At 40.9% G+C, this 21,793-nt stretch overlaps 1 protein-coding gene across 5 annotated transcripts in view; it reads right to left on the reverse strand.

Moving 5' to 3' along the window:
• SOCS6 (suppressor of cytokine signaling 6) overlaps positions 1 to 21,793 on the reverse strand; it is a 39,270-nt gene that overhangs the window by 14,935 nt on the left and 2,542 nt on the right. For 3 of the 5 annotated variants that reach the window (XM_044242823.1, XM_044242825.1, XM_044242822.1), the window contains exon 2: positions 18,543 to 18,731. The gene's annotated coding sequence lies outside the window, so the exon portion shown is untranslated. Of the gene's footprint in view, positions 1 to 16,819; positions 16,896 to 18,542; positions 19,124 to 21,793 lie in introns of those variants that run through there. The other 2 variants (XM_044242821.1, XR_006383877.1) reach the window with 2 other exon arrangements.

A 21,793-nucleotide genomic window follows, 5' to 3' on the forward strand; every position in this document is an offset into this window, starting at 1 on the left:
CTGCTTAACCAACTGAGCCACCTTATCCTCTGCACCTAGCACACACCTGGCCCCAAAAAGGCACTCAAAAAAATGTGCTGAGTGAACACGGCAGTGAAATGAAGAACACTGATCCACAGTGAGAGGCAACATGACGTACACAGCTGCCCCAGCAGCAGAACTGGTAACTGATTCTGAGGGGCTACGTAGTCCCGTTTAAATTAACCTCACTAAACTTAGGGTTCAAATGGCTCTGATTCCCATTACTGCATCCCTTTTGTACAAAAAAAGACTGACAACCAGAGTAAAAGTACTTGGTAATTATCTACTTGATAACTATTCCTTTTCCAACTACCAATCCATATGTAACTCAACATTAACATTAAATAAACAAAAATCAATCCTGGACACGAAAATACTGTAAAAAGTTCTATTAGGCCATATGGCCTTTTAACTCTTCCTTTCATTTTCTAGGCCAAGATCACTCTCGAAGTTTTAAGAGTATCTGTTTTTCTGTTTGCACTTCCAAAAATACATGCCATCTTTTTATAGGATTACCATCTGCCTCACCATGCCTAAGTAAATGTTCTGAATTAGTTTTATTGCTTTTTAATTGTAAAATTTTAAGTTTACACATACTGAAAATGTGTCTCAAGGTTCAAAGGAAAAGGTTTTAGACATGAATACTTTATTCATAGGGGCAGAAGCTAACCTCTTCAAACAATTTCCCAGCCTGTTTTCAAAGGAATGACTGGAGACAGTCATGCCTGACATTAAAACACCTAATGAAAACATTTAAAATACAACATCAACTATTTAACATTCAACAAGTAATACAGCTTTATTATTGCTGGTTTATAAGGGAGGAAACCAGGTCTCAGAGAGATTAAAACTTGCCCAACCAAGTTAAGTAATGTGTCACGAGGAGAGATGTGGAATGTGATCGTGGCACATCGAAGCTCCCATTCTCCCCCCGTGACAGGCTGCCACGCAGCCAACTCAGCAGTTCCCAACTTCCCAGTCTGGGGACCCCTTCATCCTCTTACAAATTACTCAAGACCACCAAAAGCTCATCTATGTGGCTTTTATCTACTGAAACTTTGCCTTCTAGAAATTAAAACTGGGACTTTAAAATAGTTATTCATTTTTCAATGACAATATACTCATTAGATGTTAACATAAATAACATTTTTCTGAAAAATAAATATATTTACCCAAACAATAAAAATTCAGTGAGACAAGTGGCACTGTTTTACATTACTGTAAATCGTTTTTCTGTCTGACTTAAGACAGCTGGCCTCTCATGTTTCCATCTGCATTCAATCTGCTACAATATGTTGTTCCAGTTAAAGCGTAATTAGAAAATCCAACCTCCTACAGATACATAGCTGGTAAAGGGAGAAATATTTTCTTTAATAATCTTTTCATATAACCGTGGGTATTCTTTCCTGTGATATTATACCAAAAATCAACAAGTGATACTTTCTTAAAAACTCAGTTGCACTGGGAAATCTGAAACCCTTTAGATAACTTCTTAATTACATTCAAATCCCATGGTCTAAGCTTGCATTTTGAATCAATCGTCCAGGATGTATTATTTTGTAGTATCATAGTGATTTCATTACGCAATCTTGAAAAATTCCATTTATTAACATTACCATTGACTGATCCCATCAGGAAAGCTAAGCACCGGGAAGCAGTAAACTAACAGTGGGAGACACAAGCTCTCCATAATTCTGATTTTTGCTTGAAAGCCTGGATTTATCACTGACACCAATACTGTCTGTAAATTTATGAAACTGTATCTACCGAAACCCTGAAGCTAAAATACCGTAGTTGGTCAACAGGTCTCTTGTTAATTTATTTAGGTTTTGTTTTGTTTTTTAAGTTAAGTTCTTTGCCCAACATGGGGCTTGAACTCATGACCCTGAGATCAAGAGTCACATGCACTACCGACTGAGCCAGCCAGGCGCCCCGTCAACAGTTCTTTCAGGTAAAAGTGGTATCTCCTGACAGACTGCATGAAAGAGGGGCTGGAGTGCAGCATCTCCAACAACAGCACAAATGCTTCCCCTGAGACACCTTCTTCCATTAGTCTGTGGGAGAAACCATGCTCTATACACTTGCATTTTGTCACAAGGATTTTGAAAAGATGTGTACTCAGGGTCAAGATTTAATAAATGTTAACAATTTTTACAGCTTCCTAGTGACTTTTTTTTTTTTTTAAGATTTATTTATTTACCAGAGACAGCACACAAGCAGGGGGAGCAGCAGGCAGAGCAGGCAGAGGGAGAAGCAGGCTCCCCACTGAGCAGGGAGCCTGATGGGGGACTCAATCCCAGGACCCCGGGATCATGACCTGAGCTGAAGGCAGACCCTTAACCTACTGAGCCACCCAGGAGTCCCTCCTCAGTAACATTCTTAAACGTAACTGTGACTTGCATTTTACTGCAAGTGCTTAGAGGTAAAGAACAGGAGACTGCTATGAATGTTCAATCACAGCTGGGGCCACAGCCGTGGCCATGGGAGGGCACCACCAACTGTATCCACCATTGCTTCTGCACCCTCAGAGAATGGCAAATAATGTTTCAGACTCATTATCAAAGGGGATCCACAGACCATACTTAGAACTACCAGCTTAAACTATCTGTGAAGACAGTTTAAAAGAACAAAGAGAAAGAACTTAAGGTAGGCAAGGCATCCACATAAGTTACCAAGACAAAGAATTTCACTATCATCTCTCTGCCCTAAAGGTGGCCAGTTTCTTAGCAAGCCATGGTTCGTGCCCTTCCATTTCAGCTCCTCAGTTTCTATTCCGTTGTTCCTGAATCTGTCAGTATATTACCTGCCATTAACTCTATAAAAAATGAAAAATAAATAACAGATAATAAAATCCTTCCAGAAAGGAGAGAAAGTAGACCATATGATAAAAAGGAAAATAAAGGCAATGGCCAATACTAGATGAAATGCAACAGAATTTAGGTCCCCATGTTTGTTATGCCAATATATATAACTGGGATAAACTGAACTATTAGAAAAAGATTTTCAGGTCTGGTCTTACAAATCCCATCATATGCAAAACACACTAAAATCAATGGTCTCAGAAAGTTTCAAAACACCGTAACACCATCTGCTAGCCACTATCAGACTATCCTCTTCTTTAGCATTCCTGCGATTATCCTACTCTATCAAGTGAATCAAGTTTAAATTTGTATTCTACTTGAGATCATGAATGTTATCAGTCACTGGTATATCCCCATTACATAAAATACCTCCTGGGTTTGACTGAGGTTCATCCAAACTTTTTTGAATTTAAATTCACTGCATATTTTAAGCATGCAAACAAGTAAGTAATTTTTTTTTAAGTTCTTCCTACAAAAACAATTGATTCGTAAACACTAAATAAATGCAGATGGCTAAAAATTTTCTGTGGAATTAAGTGTAAACAAAACCATTCTAAAAGCCAACAAAACAGTACTTAAAAAAATATAGGTTTTTGTACAAAGATTGCTTTGCAAATATGATTAACTTCTACTTAAAAGAAATGTCAAAATGGAAATCACATGTAATATATCATTGAAGGACAGATTTTACACAATTCAGACTGATAGAATTTAGTCAATGGATATTTCAAGGAAAGACACTGGTCCTACATATGGAAATTACGAAAGAGTGCATATTTACTTGTTTCAATTAAAAATGAAATGTTTAAAAATACGTGAGTCCATAATTAAGTAAAGTTTTTCAATTAACTGACAAACACCAATCTTAATTGCTTCAGGAAAAATCCTCTAACAGAAAAGAATGAAAAAAGGAATATGCAAACAACAAGAAAGCTAGTGTAACAGTAACAAGATAGTGAAAATGGTCATACAAATATAAAGGGGCACATTACATAAGGTATAACCCACACAGAAAATAAAAATGCCAAAAATTTTTACACACAAGGAGGCCCAGGTGGCACAGTCAGTTAAGCGTCCAACTCTTGGTTTCGGCTGAGGTCATAATCTCAGGTCGGGAGATTAAGCCCGAGACAGGCTCCACACTAAACGCAGAGTCCACTCGAAATTCTTTCTCTCTGTCAGCCTCTCCCACACATGTTCTTTCCCTCTCTAAAATAAATAAATCAATCTTTAAAAAAAAAAAAAAACTATACACACAAAATCGAACATTAAAATATCTTTTTCCGCCCAAGAAAATAAATGAAAATGAAGAATACAGATTTAAATTACATAATTACTTTATTCCTTTAATATATGATTCTATACTCTAAAAAGTAAGAAAGCATCTGCTTTTTAAGAACTTATGGTATAGTTACCAAATGTGCTAATATATGAGGTCACAATGCAAATATCGGTAAACTTTCAGTTTATCTGAAAGTTTATCTGAAAAATCAGAAATATCTCACTGGGGCACCTGGATGGCTCAGTTAGGCATCGGACTCTTGGTTTTGGCTTAGGTCATAATCTCAAGAGGAGGAGATGGAGCCCCACACTGGGCTCCACTGGGCAAGGAGCCTGCTTGGGATTCTCTCTCCCCCACTCCCCCTGTCCCTCTCCCATCTCTTAAAAAAAAAAACAAAAAAACAAAAAAAACAACTCCTCAAATGACAAGACAATAAAAACATAAAAAGGAAAACAGAAAAATAAAAATGACCAAACATCCTCTTGAATCAAAGAGGAAATCTCAAAGAGAAGAAAAATGGTATACTCTTTATAAACTAAAATCATGGAAATGCGACAGATCAAAACCTATGTGATTCTGCAAGACCCTACTAACTGCGCTCCCAGAAAACTTCTAAGCCTTAAAGGCTTAAAAGAACTAAACATTAAGGGATTTTAAAATAAATAAATAAAAATAAATAGTAAGGAATTAAAAGAAACAAAGTATGCGTTCAATTCCAGAAGTCAGCAATGAGAACCCCCCCCACCCTCGCAAAAGACGAATGAATCAGAAAACAAAAAACAGTAGTGGTAAACATTGTAAGAGTTGATTCTTCAGTATACTGATTCTTCAGTATACTGATTCTACAGTATAAAACTGTATTTATATGAATTAGAAATGAAGTAACTACAAAATATGTAAGAGTACTGTGTAAATTCAATAAAAATTTGAAATTTAGATGAAATGGGAATTTTAAGGCAAAATATGTATTACCAAAATTTGCCTTACAAGAGGCAGGAATCCAAAAGAGACTAATAGCTGTCAAACAACTTGAGGAAGTCCTGAAAGAACTACCACGACCCCTCTTCCTTTGGGGAGAAAAAGGGACTAATTACTAAAAACATGAAATACAAAACTCACTAACCTACTTCAAGACATAGAACAAGCAGCCTCCCAAATTTACTTCTGAAGCTAAAGAATACTGATACCACCACTGGACAAAAGACAATATATTAAATACAAAACAAAACAAAAAACCCCACAGATCTCACTTATGAATACTGAAATGCACATTTTAAACACCAGAGTGGTGAGGGGAAACAATTCAGCTATGTAAGGTACATCCCAGGATTGCCTGCACAGCCGATTATTTGTAAATTCATTATAATTTACCATAGAGCAAAGGAGCAAAATCATATGACAACAGCTATAAATCTCTCTCTCTCTCACAAACACACACACCAAAAAAAATTATCAATCCTAACCCTTCAAAATAGAAACAGACGGACATTTAACACATGATGATATAACAAAATTAAGAGTCATATGAATAAAGAAATGATAAAAAGCCAGCAACAAAGATGTGGATTACCAAGTATTAATTAACATTATTTTCAACATGCTAGCTAATTAATCAGACAAGGGTAAGGAGTATAAATATTGGAAAGGAGAAGGCAAACTGTCATTATTTACAGATGGCATGAGTGAGTACCTAGAATACAACAGATGCAGCTGAACAACTATTAGGGAAAAAAAAGAAAACAAAAAAAATTCCCTCTAGTGACTACTTACAAAATTTACATGTAAAAATCACTAGTAATTACTTTAAAAAAGCTGGGGGGTGGGGCGCCTGGGTGGCTCAGTCGTTAAGCCTCTGCCTTCGGCTCAGGTCATGATCTCAGGGTCCTGGGATGGAGCCCCGCATCAGGCTCCCTGCTCCGCGGGAAGCCTGCTTCTCCCTCTCCCACTCCCCCTGCTTGTGTTCTCTCTCTCTGTATCTCTCTCTGTCAAATAAATAAACAAAATCTTTAAAAAAAAAAAAAAAAGGCTGATAGGCTAATATAGTAAAAGACTAGATTTGATTTATAATAGTTTCGAAAAAGATGAAATTATTTTTTTCAAGATTTTGGTTATTTATCTGACAAAGGGAGAGTGAGTGAGCAAGCACACGAGTAGGGGGAGCAGCAGGCAGAGGGAGGAGCAGACTCCCCACTAATCAAAGAGCCCAACCAGTGCTCAGCCCCAGGACCCTGGGATCACAACCTGAGCCAAAGGCAGATGCTTAACCGACTGAGACACCTAGGCACCCCAGATGAAATTAATTTTTCAAAAATGTCCAGAAATACATGAAAAACTTTAAAACTCCTCAAGAGGATCATAACCGATTTAGATATATAGAAAGACACATTTTATTCTTAGATAAAACAATTAAATCCTGTCAAAACATTCCTCAAGACCCCAAGAAAACATCAATGATATCTGCAAGAAACCAGATAAAATTATACTGAAATTGGACCTATAAACAAGGAAAAGAGGAAAAAAACTAAAGGATAAATGAGGGCGAATGAGCTGCACAAGATATTAAGCTGCACAGCTTAGGGCACCTGGGTGGCTCAGCCAGTTAAGCGACTGTCTTCCGCTCAGGTCATGATCCCAGAGCCCCCGTTTCAAGTCCCACATCGGGCTCCCTGATCAGCAGGGAGTCTGCTTCTCCCTCTGACGATCCCTCTCTCATTCTCTCACTTTCTCTCTCTCAAATTAAAAAAAAAAAAAAAAAAATTAAAAATTAAAACAAAACATACAGCTTAAAACTGGAGGGGGGAAAAGACTAGAAAGTCAAGAAATAGACCAAACACATATCGAAAGAGTATGTGCCCAACAGAACACGTGACACTACCGGGGGTTAGAGAGATTCTTCAAGAAAGGATGATGAGCGGGCTGGGTGACCATTTGGGAATGATGGAGAAAGCAAAGCTTTTACTTTCTTAAAAGTACTGTGCAGAAGGATCAAATACATAAACATAAAAGAAAATACAAAAGTTGTAGAAAAATCTTTTAAAAAAATCTTAGCACTGCAGAAAGCTTTTCTATGCATAACATAAAACCATGAAACCATAGAGGAAAAGAATGACAATCCAACAATGCAAGTTATAAATCTCTGGATAGCTAAAAGAATGGCATTACTAAAGCCAAAAGATAAACCAGAGGAAAACTGCGAGCACATGACAAAGGACTAATTTCTGTAGCACAGACTGTGCCCTTAGAAATCAGTACGAGAAAGGCACAAAATCCCATAAGCAAACAGGCACAACATACAAAAGAACAGTTCACAGAGAAATAACGGAAGGAAAGAAAAAAGAAAGGCAAGAAAACAAGAGAAACCAAGCAAGTGACAGAGGGAGAAAACAAATTCAAGTAGCCCATCATCACCCTAGAAGATTTTCAATTCATTCATAACAATGAAATTAAAGGAATCTGGGGTGCTAGAAACTGTTCTATATCTTGATTGTGGTAGTGGTTACCGAATATATTTGTTAAAAATCAACAGATGGTACGCTATAAAGGCTGGCTTTTATTCTAAGTATATTCTAAAATTTTTACTAACTTATTTGAGAGAGAAAGAGAGCGAGCACACGTGCACACACACGGGGAGGGGAGAGCAGAGGGAGAGGGACAGACACCATTCCACACTGAGCGTGAGCCCAACACAGAACTCAATCTCATGACCCTGAGATCATGACTTGAGCTGAAATCAAGGAGTCAGATGCTTAACTGAATAAACCACCCAGGCAGTCCTCCCTGGAGGATATTCTATCTCAACTTTAAAAATGCACTGAAAGGAAAAGCAAAATGGTAGTATCTCTCACCTATGAGTTTGAAAAAGTTAAATCAGTAACAATGTTGGCAAGGGTATGAAAAACTGATAAAAAAAAACTTAATACAAATTGGTATGATTTGTGGAGAATTATTTGAAAATATTTATCAAAATTTTAAATTCACATATGCTTTAAAGAAGTTAATTATGTGATCAGGAATTTGTGTTTTGGATATATACTCATGCCAAAAACAATGACATACGGAAAATGATGTTCCCTAAAGCATTAAAATTTTTAAAAGCTACTATTACTTGATCATTTACCTTAGTAAATGATTAGCCCACACATTAGCCCAATGCATGCCAGGCTCTGGTTTAAGCCTTCTGAATACACAGCATCTCACTTAACCCTTAGAACCCTGTGTACTCAGTACTGCACACAAAGCAGTCTAACACAGTGGAAAGCACTCCGGAACCCCAAAGTAGGAGTTCATATATTTCCTGGGTCCACAATTTAACAGTTGTGTGATCTTCAAAATAACGGAACCTACCACTCAAGTCAGTTGTGAGGTTTAAACATGTTAATATATGGGGCACCTGGGTGGCTCAGTAGGTTAGGTCTCTGCCTTCAGCTCAGGTCATGTTCCCAGGGTCCTGGGATGGAGCCCCACATTGGGCTCTCTATTCCGTGGGGAGCCTGCTTATGCCTCTCTCTCTGCCTGCCTCTCTGCCTACTTGTGATCTCTCGGTCAAATAAATGAATAAAATCTTAAAAAAAAAAAAAGCGTTAATATATGCGGTGTCCTCACAACATAGCCTAGCGCGTATTAGGCTGATACGTGTTTGCAGCTAATAGTAGTAGTCAAAACAGTAATATCCCCACTGTAGAAATGGGGAAGCTGAGGTAGAGATTAAGGGTAGAACTGATTCTACAGGTCAAAGAATTGATTCTACAGAATGAGTCCATTTATTCACTCTACAGACATATGCTAAAAAATTTATTTTGGCAAAAATGCAGAGTTAACCTAAATATCTGAAACAACAGACAACAAAAATCAGTGGACTACTTTAATAAACTATAATCCACCAACACAACAGGGTATCATGCAGATAAACCAAGGGGTCCAAAATGCATTGTTGGTAAAGGGCGAGCTACAAAACAAAACGCAGACGTGATCCCATCTGTGTACGTATTCATATGCCTGCACGTATAGAGTGAATGTCTCAGACTACCCAGCATCGATGACTGCAGCTCGAGTGACGAGGGCAAGGGGTCAGAAGCCCGACAGACGGCTCTTTCCCGATACAGGTATCGTCCGCTTTTTGCACTGCGCCTCACACCAAGTTAACTTTTACAAAAAGAGCTCCATCAGAGCCCGGTTTGGCTGACCAAAAGAAATCCGCAGAGGGTTTTGCCTTTGCAGAAACGGCAAAGAGCAGAAACAGCATTCCCTGTTTGGCAGTGAGCGGGGTGGGAGGCTGTGCTCCCTCAAGCCGCGAGCGTGGCGCCCCCCAACGCCTGCCCGGGGAACTGCACTCAGTGTCCGGCTTCCAGCGGCGGGAGCTCGGAACTGGGCCGGTGAGCATGTGTGCTTTACCCGATTCACTCTGTGCTTCCATTGGCAAGACATGTTCTAAGGTACCAGAAAAACCTCAAAGAGATTATTTTTGGGGGTATGGAAATGCTCAAAACATTTCCCATGTAATTTATGATAACTGCTTCTTCACTTTACATACCATTTTTGGCTCATAAAAGGTTTCACAGGAACACCCTACTTTCAGATAGTGGGGGAGTCCTGTATTAGATCTTTCGGTGACCAGGAAGCACATTTCACTTTACTACAAAACAACCACCCCCACCACAACCTGAGAAAAGAGAACAGGCAGGCTAGGTAAAATACGTACTTGTGTGTTTCGGTCACCTCTTATCCAGAAAAGCAGAACGCTGATGCCCTCAGGGTCAAAGGTCTCAATACTTTTCCTAAATCCATCTCTCCCTAAACCTTCCCAAACCATTCCCAGTTCTCCCTCGCTGTTTATCTCAAGGATGCAAACTCTTCCCCTCCATGCCCTGTGTCATTTCAGGTCCCTCACTCTCGTCTTCAGTCTTTCGCTCCCCTGTTCACAAGCAGCCTCTTCCGTGGCGCCGCTCCCTCTGCATACCAGGAATGAGCACCTTCTCCAACCCAAATCCCTGATGCCGGACAACCTTGGCACCCTGGGGTTCGCCCCATATGGCAAGTGCTTCTCACCACATTCACTATGATTTCTGTTTAGCTTACACCACTCACCACTGTGAGTCCCTCTCCCACCATCATTTCAGGTGACATCCTGGTCTGGACTCTGTCAGACACTGCACTTCCTTGAAAAGTTTAAGGAGATGCTGCCAGACCTACACAGAGACTATAAGCAAGCAGCATTTGCAGAAACAGGGAGGGGCTGCACAGGCAGAGTTCAGGGCTATCCCCATTCACAGGAGATACCCAGGAGGAAGAAGGAGGGGGGCCTGCCACCCGTTAATACCTCTACACCATACCACTTCCATTACTAATACCAGCACAACCACTGCCCAGTCGGAGGGGACTACATCCTAAAAAACGTACATTCATCTTCTTGGAGCCTCATAAGAACTCTATCAGAAGGTATTGTCTTTATATCTTTATCTCCATTTTATAGAAGAGGAAGCTAAAGCTTAGAAAGTTTGAGTCTGGGACACCTGGCTAGCTCAGTCGGTTAAGCATCTGACTCTTGGTTTGGGCTCAAGTCATGATCTCAGGGTCCTGAGAGTGAGCCGGCATTAGGCTCTGTGCTCTGGGCAAAGTCGGCTTGAAATCCTTTCCCTCTCCCTCTCCCCTTCCCCAACTCAAGCACATTTCTCTCTCTCTCTCTCAAATAAATAAAATCTTTAAAAAGGTTAAAAAAAAAAAAAAAAAAAAGGAGGGGCGCCTGGGTGGCTCAGTGGGTTAAAGCCTCTGCCTTCAGCTCAGGTCATGATCCCAGGGTCCTGGAATGGAGTCCCACATCAGGCTCTCTCTTCTACAGAGAGCCTGCTTCCTCCTCTCTCTCCCTACCTGCCTCTCTACCTACTTGTGATCTGTCAAATAAATAAATAAAAATCTTTAAAAAAAAAAAAAAGGAAAGAAAGTTTAACAATCTGTCCAAAGTCACAAGGGAAGGGGCCAAGTAACCGACCTGAGTACCAACCTGCGGTGCATAGTCTAGAAACTACCATCTTTTCGGACGGTTTAGAATGGGAGAGCAGAGCCTAGTGACTAAGAGCACAGACCTGGAACCATGCCACTTGAACTCAGATCACAGGCAGCATTTCCTAATGAGCGTGCGCACCCAGGCCTCAGTTTCGTCTAGAACAGCCATCAAACAAGCGTCTACCCAGGGGAACTCCCTTCTGGGTGATGGCACCAGGAAGCTGACAAACCCTCTCTGCAAGAGGCAACCCTACAGTTGGGTCAAACTGTAGAACGCGACCACTTCAGCACTCTGGAGATGAACTAACAGCAGGCAAGAATGGAGAACCTTATTCGTGAAAACCACTCAACTCTGGGACTGCATTAAAATTACAGACTTTTATGCTCCAAAACACGGTGAGAGAGAGCAGGTCACAGACTAGGAAAAAGTATTTGTACGTCACATATCTGATATAGCATCTTTATGCAGAACAAATAAAAAACCTTTACAACTGAATTAAGATAACCTAAGTTTTTAAATTGGCAGAGGACATGGATAGATCTTTTACTAACGAAGACAGAAGACATGCAAATGGCTAATAAGCACACGTTATTATTAAGGTGCTTAATATTACTGGTCATTAATAGAAATTAAAAGCCACAATGATACCAGACCTAGTGTTAGCAAGTACGTGGGGAAACTGCAACCTTCATGCATTGTTGGTGGGAATGCAGAACAGCTTGACTTTTGAACCGTTCTCTGTTTTCCTTAGTGTGAGAAAAATGTTAAAATGCGTGACTAAATATAGGTAACAAAAAGATTTTTGATAGAGCAGGTACATTTTAGACCCCCAGAAATCAGTGCCTATCAGTTCATAGGGACCCTGTACTTCCTTCTTCCTACAGCTGTAGAGTGCTTGTGTATTGACTTCATTCTTCTTGTGGCACCTTAAGGAAGTTTCTCATTTTATTTTAGTTGATTTTGTCAGTTTTCTTTTATTGTTTGCTCCTTTTGTTGTCTTAAGAAATCCTCCTGATGCTGAAGTCCTACACTCTTCCGTATTTCCTATACAAGTACTGAAGTTTTGTTTTTCACCTGTAAGTCCTTGATTAATCCAGTATTGATTTTGCACATGGACAACCAAGTGGCTAACACATAAAAAAAATACTGACCCTCCGGCACCTGGATGGCTCAGTCGGTTAAGCCTCCAACACTTGGTTTTGGCTTCCGTTCAGGTCATGATCTCAGGGACCATAAGATCAAGCCCTGAATGAGTTTCTCCGCTCAGTGGAGAGTCGGCTTCGAAGAGTCTCACCCTGTGTCCCTCCCTCGACTCACAGGAACACTTTCCTCTCCTCTCCCCCTCTCCCTAAAACAAGTAAGTAAATCTAAATTTAAAAAAAACAAAACAAAACAAAACAAAAAAAAAAGCCAACAACTAACCCTGATAAGATCAAAGAAACAAAATTAAAATAGAAATAATTTTCCACAACCCAAATTAGTAAAGATTTTTCTAAATGATAATATTCATTACTTGAAAATGTCTTAACATAGCTGTTTAAAAAAAACTTGGTTCTATGCAACTCTTAGAAAAATATTCATACTCTTTGATCCAATAATGCTGTTCTTATAACTCTTAAAGAAATAACACAAAACCAAAGCATGACAACGTCCCCTACATTATTATATAGGATAAAAAAATAAATTTTAAGAATCAGACACATTCTAATTTCCAACAGTCTGAGAACTGTAAACAAAATTCTAGCACATCTACACACTGGAGCTTCAGGGAACCACCAAAACTGGTATTTATACAGGGTTATAAATAACGTGAGGGAAAAGTTCATATTGTTCATTTGTTAAGTGCAAAAACACAGGAAACAAAATCATATGTACAGTGTGGTCCCGATTATGTAGAAAGAATAGGGAGGCACACCAGACCAGAAAGAAATACAGCAGAACTGCCATCTGGACCACGGAATGCTCCGTAAATACTATTTTCAATACTTTATTTTCAAAATATTCTATAAATACAGAGTTTTTATAAGAAGAGGTCTATGAGTTTGTTCTTAAGTTACTTTTCTAAAGGGAGTGGCTGAGTAAATCCATCAGGTTCAAGCAAAATGCAAGGCCTTTTCTTGGCTTTCAGTTCTAACACGAATGAACAAAAATATAAATCAATAGATAAGAATATTGTATTTTTTAAATGAAAGCCTAGGCAGCCTTCTCTTTCTCTTTACCCCACCCAAAACAAACTTTTGCCAATCTGACACTTGATTTTGATTTGTGTATAGTTAGGTCTGGCCTGAAATATTCAGTCTGATGAGTATTATATCAATATGGAGTTAATACTGACTTAATATATAAATATTAACTCAGAATAATAAACTCATCAGCTTTTCAGTGACCCTCTTAACTCCTTACTCAGTTTATATTCCACATTCAATCATAATCATTCCCTAGCATGTATCCTCAATTCCCTTTCTCACTTTACTCTGACACACTCTCTTGGCAAAACATCACTGCTTCAATCCAACTCTGCCCATGCCATGTCTACACCCTTACAGGAAAACGTGGCTGGAGAAACACATACCACTCTGCCTGGTCTCACTTAACGTCATGACCATGAACCTCAGCTGGAAGCTTAATGCTGCCTGGAAATCAAACTACAGTTCCCTGATCCATTCACTCTCTCCTGTTTATTGCCAACCAACCCCCATGATTCTTCGCACCTGTAACAGGTACCCCCCCATCTTTAATCTCAGCTGATGGCCCAGCTTCCGAGCTCACTGAGAAAATTAGGACATAAGAAGAAAACTTCGGACAAAACCATCCTGTTCCTTTACCTATCCATGCACCTCTCTCAAGGCCCTCCCCTCCATTTGTCTACTGGATCTCCCTCACGTCCCAACAAGCTCCCCTCTCTACTGGATTCCTCCTAAAAGCATCATTTCTCATGTACACAAACTTGTCTTTAGGCTCCCTTCCTCCCCAGCTCTGGTTCCGTCTCTTTAACACCGTCTGCAACCAAACACCTTGGGAGAAACATATATACTGGAGACCTTACTCATCCTCTCCTCCCGGTTTCCCTCTACCCGCATCAGACACCTTCTCGACCACATCAAACAAACTGCTCTGGTCAAGGTCACCAATGACGTGCCACTGTCAATCCAGCATCAGTGCTCAGTTCTCACCTGCTCTGCCCACAGCACCTGCCACAGCTGATCAGTCCTTCTCCGACCACCGTGTCTCCAATCTGTCACGCTGGAAACCGGAGCACTCAAGCTGGGTCACTTTTCCTCACACCCCAGCGACTTGCCCCCGTCTCATGCCTGAAATAGTGCCGGTGTCTCCTCCACTCCCAGATCCACATCTTTCATTAGCCTCGTTTTAGTCAACTTCCTTCTTGACACTGCCACTCCCTGTCTTAGGAATAGCCGACACTAAATGTGCTCAAAGCTAAACTCCGGATCCCCCCCATGGCAGCCCCGTACCTGCTCTACTTGCAGCCTTTGCCACTTCGGTCTATGGTTACCCCATCCTTCCAACTGCTCAGAGCGAAATCTCCACAATCATCCATGGTTCCTCTCCCTCTCCCTCGCCACATTCGGGGTCATGGTTCAACTACTTTCAAAATACATGCAGAATCCAATCTCCCGCTGCCACTTAACGGCCTGTGCTCTCAGCCACAGTAGTTAACTGCCTCCCACTTCATTTCCTTGCTTTCTCCTCGGGCCTCTACATTCTTTTCTCACATGCTGACAGTGCCCCGAGTAATGAAGTCCTTTATCTCTGACCCAGGAGTGTCAAGTCTTCCAGCAGCAATCATGAAACTGCCAGGCTACGGTGAAAGCCTGAGCACAAGGTGCAATCTCCTACTCGTCACAGTTCTTGACGACTACATGCAAATAAAAATAAATGAAAAATAGTAAATGGAACAGAATTCCTTGGACTTCTTTTAGGGCCTCCAGATCTTACACAACAAGCTTTATTTTACAAAGAATTATGATTATTTGCATGATTACAAAGGTAGATAAAGAAATTTAAAGATAACCTAGTTAAGAAAAATGAACTTAAAACTGCCAAGTAATTTCAAATTTAATTAAGAATAAGTTAAGGGGCGCCTGAATGGCTCAGTCAGCTAAACATCTGCCTTCAGCTCAGGCCATGATCCAGGGTCCTGGGATCAAGCCCCACACATCAGACTCCCTGCCCAGTTCTCTCTCTAATAAATAAAATCTTTTAAAAAAATAAATAAATTTATAATTACAACAAAAGCTCTAATAAATTTTCAAGTGATTCTCTCCCACCCTATAGGCTACTGACACAAAAATATGGGGTAGCACTAGTTTGCTGTGTGACACTGAATCAATCTCTCCTTTGTGAGTCTGTTTTCCATATAAAATAGGTTGATCTCTAAAGCATGCTCAGTTCTGTAAGTACCTGACTCAGGGCAAAGAAAAATATGCAGAGACTAAGGAATTTAACCTGCAGAAACAAAATTTTACACGAGCATCTCTAAGCAACTTTTTAACTGTGTTCAATACATTTCTATTAAGTTAAATATGAAAATGTTCACAAATCCAATCATTTAAAATGTTAAGGGAGCTGGCTTATATAAGAATTGATTAATGAGCTAAATTCACTCCTCTTTAACTTTTTAATTCAGACTTTAACATTTAACATTTAAAAAGCAGAACACTTGGGGTGACTAGCTGGCTCGATCGGTGGAGCACGCAACTGCTGATCTTGGGTCATGAGGTCAAGCCCATGCTGGATGTGGACGTTACCTAAAAAATAAAATCTTAAGGTGCCTGGGTGGCTCAGTTGGTTAAGCAACTGCCTTCAGCTCAGGTCATGACCCTGGAGTCCCATATCAGGCTCCCTGCCGGACAGGGAGTCTGCTCCTCCCGCTGACCTCTCTCTCCCTCTCTCATACTCTCTCTCTCTCAAGTAAATAAATAAAATCTTTAAGAAAAAAAATCTTAAAAAAAGAAGGTAGCACACCTATATACCAGTTCATCACCATCTATGAAGTATGCACATATTAAATGTTTAATGTATACATTTTTATACCTGTGTAGACACTTACCCGTGTACTAGCTAAAAACTCCACAAGTTCCCTAAACAACAGTAGTGCTTTCACTGCCGATGACCAAGTACAGCCTCACTGGTTAAGTACCCAGTGGATAAGGCCCTCTGGGGAAGGAAGTGTCAAGAAGGAGAATTTTTTTTTACAAACTGGTTAAAAGTAAGGTCCAAAGATCTATGTTTGCTGCTTTCGTCTTTATTCTGGCTTTAAAAGTTGAGGAAAAAAACTAAAAAAATTAAGATACTGATCCACGAAGTCCAACATCTGGTGAAGAAGAGCTTCAGTTCAAGACAAGAAAATGAAAGGGAAGAAATTACAGAAGAAACTGAAAATTTTCCTGTAAAGGGACGACACAAGCTCACAGACTGAAAGGCTCCACGGAACGCTCAGTACAAAGAACAATAACCAGGCACACCGTGATGAAATTTATAGGAGGTAACAAAATGAAACTAAAAGCTTCCCCCAAAACGAGGCGAACATGACATACAACTGATGGGAAACAGCAACTAACTCAGTAACGCTGCAAACTGCCGGTCCAACGTCTTCACAATTCCAAGAGCAAATTTCTTTTCAGTGCGGCATGCGTTCCCAGGGAGCGACTTCTCGTGCGTGCGCACACTGCTCGGCACCCGTGCAGGGCCACGGCTTCTGGTAAATGGACTGTGAGGAACATGACATGTGTCACTTCTGGGCCAAATAGCTCAGGGCCAGCGTGCCCCGTCAGCTCGCCCCTGCGCCTGCTGTGGTGATGCAGAGCCGTCGGGGGACGGTGACGGGGACCTGCGGGTGAAAGCGGACTGGACCCAAAGACGACGCGGGAAGAGCCGTGGTGCAGCGCAGACTCGGGGCAAGCAAGACAGAACTTCTATTTACCCGCGAAAATTTCAGAGTTCATCTGCCACCGCAGCATCACCTACTCCATCCTGACTACAGCAATAACCGAGGGGCGCCAGGGTGGCTCAGCTGCTTAAGCATCTGCCTACAGCTCAGGTCACGATCTCGGGGTCCTGGGATCGAGCCCCACACTGGGCTTCCTGCCGAGCGGGGAGCCTGCTTCCCCCTCTGCCTGCCGCTCCCCCTGCATGTGTGCGTACACGTGTTCTCTCTGCCTCTGACAGATAAATAAAATGTTTTTTAAAAATAAATAAATAAATAAAACAATAACCTAGAATTCTACACACAGCCAGACTATAAATTAGATATTTGGAACATAATGCTTTCTGACAAAGACTGAACAAAACACAACCACCCCACCTTCTCAGGAAGTTACTAGAATGAGCTCCATTAAATCAAGGAGGTAAACTAAGAAACAGAATACAGGTAGCCTCACTCTGGAAAGAGGAGAAAAGAATCTCTGGATTGCTATTATAGCTCCTGCTGTTCAGCCTCTTTAAGATAATGTCCCGCTGCTTAGGGTTCTTCCCAAACACAGCTCACCCTCCAAGAGCCAGCTCAACTGTTACCCCCTCCACGAAGACACAGATTCAAGTTCCCCACCTCCCAGGAGTGAATGAAAACATCGCGCATCCATAGGACGTGCCCTCCGCTGCGACTCTGCTAGCGCTGTGGTCTATGACTTGGGGCCGACTGCTTCACCTCAGTTTCCCTCTCCCCAGGATGTATCCAAGGATGAAGCTAGCCAGTAATCAGAAGCTCCCTTTTAATCCTCAAATGCAGTAATTCTCCAAATGCACAAAACTAGTAAAATTTAAAATAATTCTATGTGTGTTAAATGCGTACATACTTCCACAGTCTGTGACATTTGGTAATAATATTATTATTCCCTAAGTATATTTCTTTCACTCTCAAAAGCAATTGTCAACAGATAAAAATGATTATTGTCACAGAGATGATATTTCCTTTAAAACCAAAATTAAGCTTTAATAAGAAACATCTCATTACTATAAACACCAAAACAAAATTTACAAAAGCAAAATCATACTAAGTAGCAGTATACCAGTGAGAATTCACCTTACTTTACCGGTGTATCAACCCTATTGTTTCAACCATCCAGTGTGGCTGGGATACCCAAAATAACACCTATTCCCTACAAGGACAACCATTAGCAGTTCCAAATAATAGGCCATCTAGAGCACATGATGAATTCACCTTTCCTAAATCATTCTAAAGAATAACATCAAATTCTTAAAATTGTTTTTGATGGACATTTTTCCCATTGGGGGCCACAGAGTCCTCTGTTCTCCTAAAAGGGAAACCTTACACACAAGCACGCACACCAAATATAAATAATCTTGTGCTGTCACTGAAGTGCTGTACATAGGTGCCTCTTCGGATGACCAAATTTACCTGTTGCAAAACTTCAGGATGGCATAGTGACATCTTCAGGTTCACTGATGCTGAGATAACGGTTTGTCTCCCAGGCCTTCAGAGATCTCCGTCTTTTCTTCTCTCTTTCTTCTCTATTACTCAACAGTCTGCTCCCAAGGACAATGGGACAGCCACTGCTCCCCAAACATATTCTCCAAGTGTGATGCCCTTTTAATAATTTTAAGAAAACATTTCAGTGTGATGGTTGTTAACAGTGATACAAATAGACGTATATATATTGCACCAGTATAAAACAAGAGCCTAGAGCCCAGCAGAAGGCCAAGTGCCGTACCTTTGTTGGTCTACATCTGCCCCCAGCTGATTGCAGTGACCCAGTGCCAAGCAACTCGATAGCTGCTCACATCTGTAACCCTCACGATCCTAGCAGCTGCCACCATCAATACTTCCATGGGCTCCCACTGTCTTTCCTCTTTAATTTTCATTCTTCTTGTTCCTTTGGTCTTACACCCTGTCCCACACAGGGCTTCTTTAAGAAAAACCAAGTCTTGGGATGCCCGGGTGGCTCAGTTGGTTAAGTGTCTGGCTTTGGCTCAGGTCGCGATCTCACAGTCCTGGGATGGAGCCCCACATCGGGCTCCCTGCTCAGCGGGAAGCCTGCTTCTCCCTCTGGTGCTCCCCCTGCTTGTGCTCTATCTCACACACACTCTCAAATAAACTAAATGCAAAAAAAAAGAAAAAAGAAAGAAAGAAAAATGAAGTCTTGCATATATGTTACTAATCACCCAGAATGCTCCTTTTAGCTAACCTCAGTATATTTTAAACTGATTTTTTTTTTTAAGATTTTATTTATTTGACGGAGAGAAAGCACGCAAGCAGGGGGAGCAGGAGAGGAAGAAGCAGGCTCCCCAGTGAGCAGGGAGCCTGATGCAGGGCTCAATCCCAGCACCCTGGGATCATGACCTGAGCTGAGGGCAGATGCTTAACTGACTGAGCCACCCAGGTGCCCCTAAAGTGATTATTAATATCAGCAGGTTATACTCCTCATTGAATCCATACATTTCTGTGTGTTTTCTCATTTAATCTCCACAACAATGCTGAGAAAGGCACTATTACTATTTTACAGATAAAACAAGTAATACCGAATTTATTTTAAAAACCTACCCTAGGGAGCCTGGGTGGCTCAGTGGGTTAAAGCCTCTGCCTTCGGCTCAGGTTGTAATCCCAGGGTTCTGGGATGGAGCCCCGCATCAGGCTCTCTGCTCAGCGGGGAGCCTGTCCACCCCCCCTCCACCGCCTGCCTCTCTGCCTACTTGTGATCTCTGTCAAATAAATAAATAAAATCTTTTTAAAAATAAATAAATAAAAATTAAAACCTACCCTATAAAGTCACAGAGCTGAAATTCAAACCTAGATCTCTGCATCCCTACGAAAGACTGCCTTCCCCATAACCAGTTAGTTATCTAGGCCTCGTACAGGTCTGATTCCAAATGAGGTTTTTCCCCTCCTGCTGAATTCCGCATCACAGAACTGAGAATGCCAGAGGTGCCAGATAACCATGGGTTTACCTTAGCAAGCTACGAGAGCTAACATTAAGGGAAATGTGCTCTGGAGTTGTCACCCTCCATACTCTCTAGAGAACTACGCTTCCAGAAGTGATGAAGGCCTGTGCCTACTCGTGAGTGGCCAGCTGGACACCTGAGTAAGCTCGGACCACGTATGGGTCTACAGCTAAAGACAGCTCCTGGGGTATCTGCCTGGCTCAGTCAGTAGAGCAGTAACTCTTGATCTTGGGGTCATGAGTTTGGGACCCACGTTGGGAGTAGAGCTGACTTAAAAAAACATAAACAAACAGACCAAAAAAACCACTGTTCTCTCTGTGTAGGGTGAGCTGGGCCCTAAAGTTACAAGAACGTTGGTCTTATTAGTGTTATGATTTATTCAGCTAAGCAGATCAGATGGGCAACACAAAATAAGCAACACAAAAAGCCAAAAGATCTCTACCATCTACACTGTACACCCTTGCCTTTAATGTGTACACAACAACATAAAAACTACAAGCACCTTCTGTATGCCATGTCCCCACAGGATGTGTTAGGGAGACACAGAAACACAGAGCACATTCTGCCCATGTGGGACTTTGAGGAGGAGAAAGACCAAAAGAAATAAAATAGTTATACGCTGCAGTAAATGTCACAATGAAAACATACAAACTGGTAAGACGGGACTCCTGAAGGGCCTAGAAGGACGAGTGGTCAGGATAGACTTCCCTGATGCCATGAACCTGGGATTGAGAGAGAATGAACTGACCATAAGAACAACACTCTAGGCAAAATAACTACCACATCACAGATGAGGAGGCCAGAAGCAGCCTGGAATGCGAGAGAACAGAAAGGCTAGAGGGTTAACTTCACGGTGAGGAAGACAGGGTTGTTCGAGATGAATGGAAGAACTGGGCAGAAATCTTGTAGCCCATGGTACAGAGTTTGGAGTTTAGTTTACATAAAATATATATTCACAGTAACTCTGTCAGGTGGATTTATTATCCTCACTTGAGCCCCACAGGAGGAGGACATGGAGGGGATATAAAAGGTGTTCAAAGTCACAAAGCTAGTAATGTATATTAAAGATCAAACACCACCAAAAGGTACTCACGACCCTTTGTAACATGAGAATTCAAATCTTAAATGACTTTATCTAAGTACATCCATTCTCAAAACATCAGTAAGTCCACGGGCACCTAAAAATAATTGCCCCATTAAGTAAAATTTAATGTTTGTACGCATCATCAGAGATCCTGAAGTCAGTTTAAAATGTGCCCTTAGTTCTAACGCCTTCACTACTTACCTGCTAAACCAACATACTAGACAGAATAACAAATTAACCACAAAAACATTAATGACAATTTCAAGGTAGATGCAATTTAAAACATGTCCCAATGCTCTTTTGTTTTTACTCCCCGAACTACTCTCTCTCAATTTAGTCATAGAACAAAGTTCCCCCTTTTTATGGCATACACTAGTATTATAAATTTCTCCCTTGTAAAAGGAGTAATTTTATAGAAATACTCAGGCACCACAGATGTGCCATTTCTAAAACTGGAAAAAGATTAGGGATGGGGACCAAGAACTGAAATAATCTTCACTTCCCATAAAAAATCCAACAAACAAAATAGCAAACAGTGATCCTAGCTTAGGTCATTTACCTACCTACCTACCGCTATTGAGTATTAAAATCTATGTGCACACATCCATTAGTTACACTATATATAA

This window comes from Neovison vison, chromosome 3, assembly GCF_020171115.1.
Source record: "Neovison vison isolate M4711 chromosome 3, ASM_NN_V1, whole genome shotgun sequence".
NCBI classification, from domain to species: Eukaryota; Metazoa; Chordata; class Mammalia; order Carnivora; family Mustelidae; genus Neogale; species Neogale vison.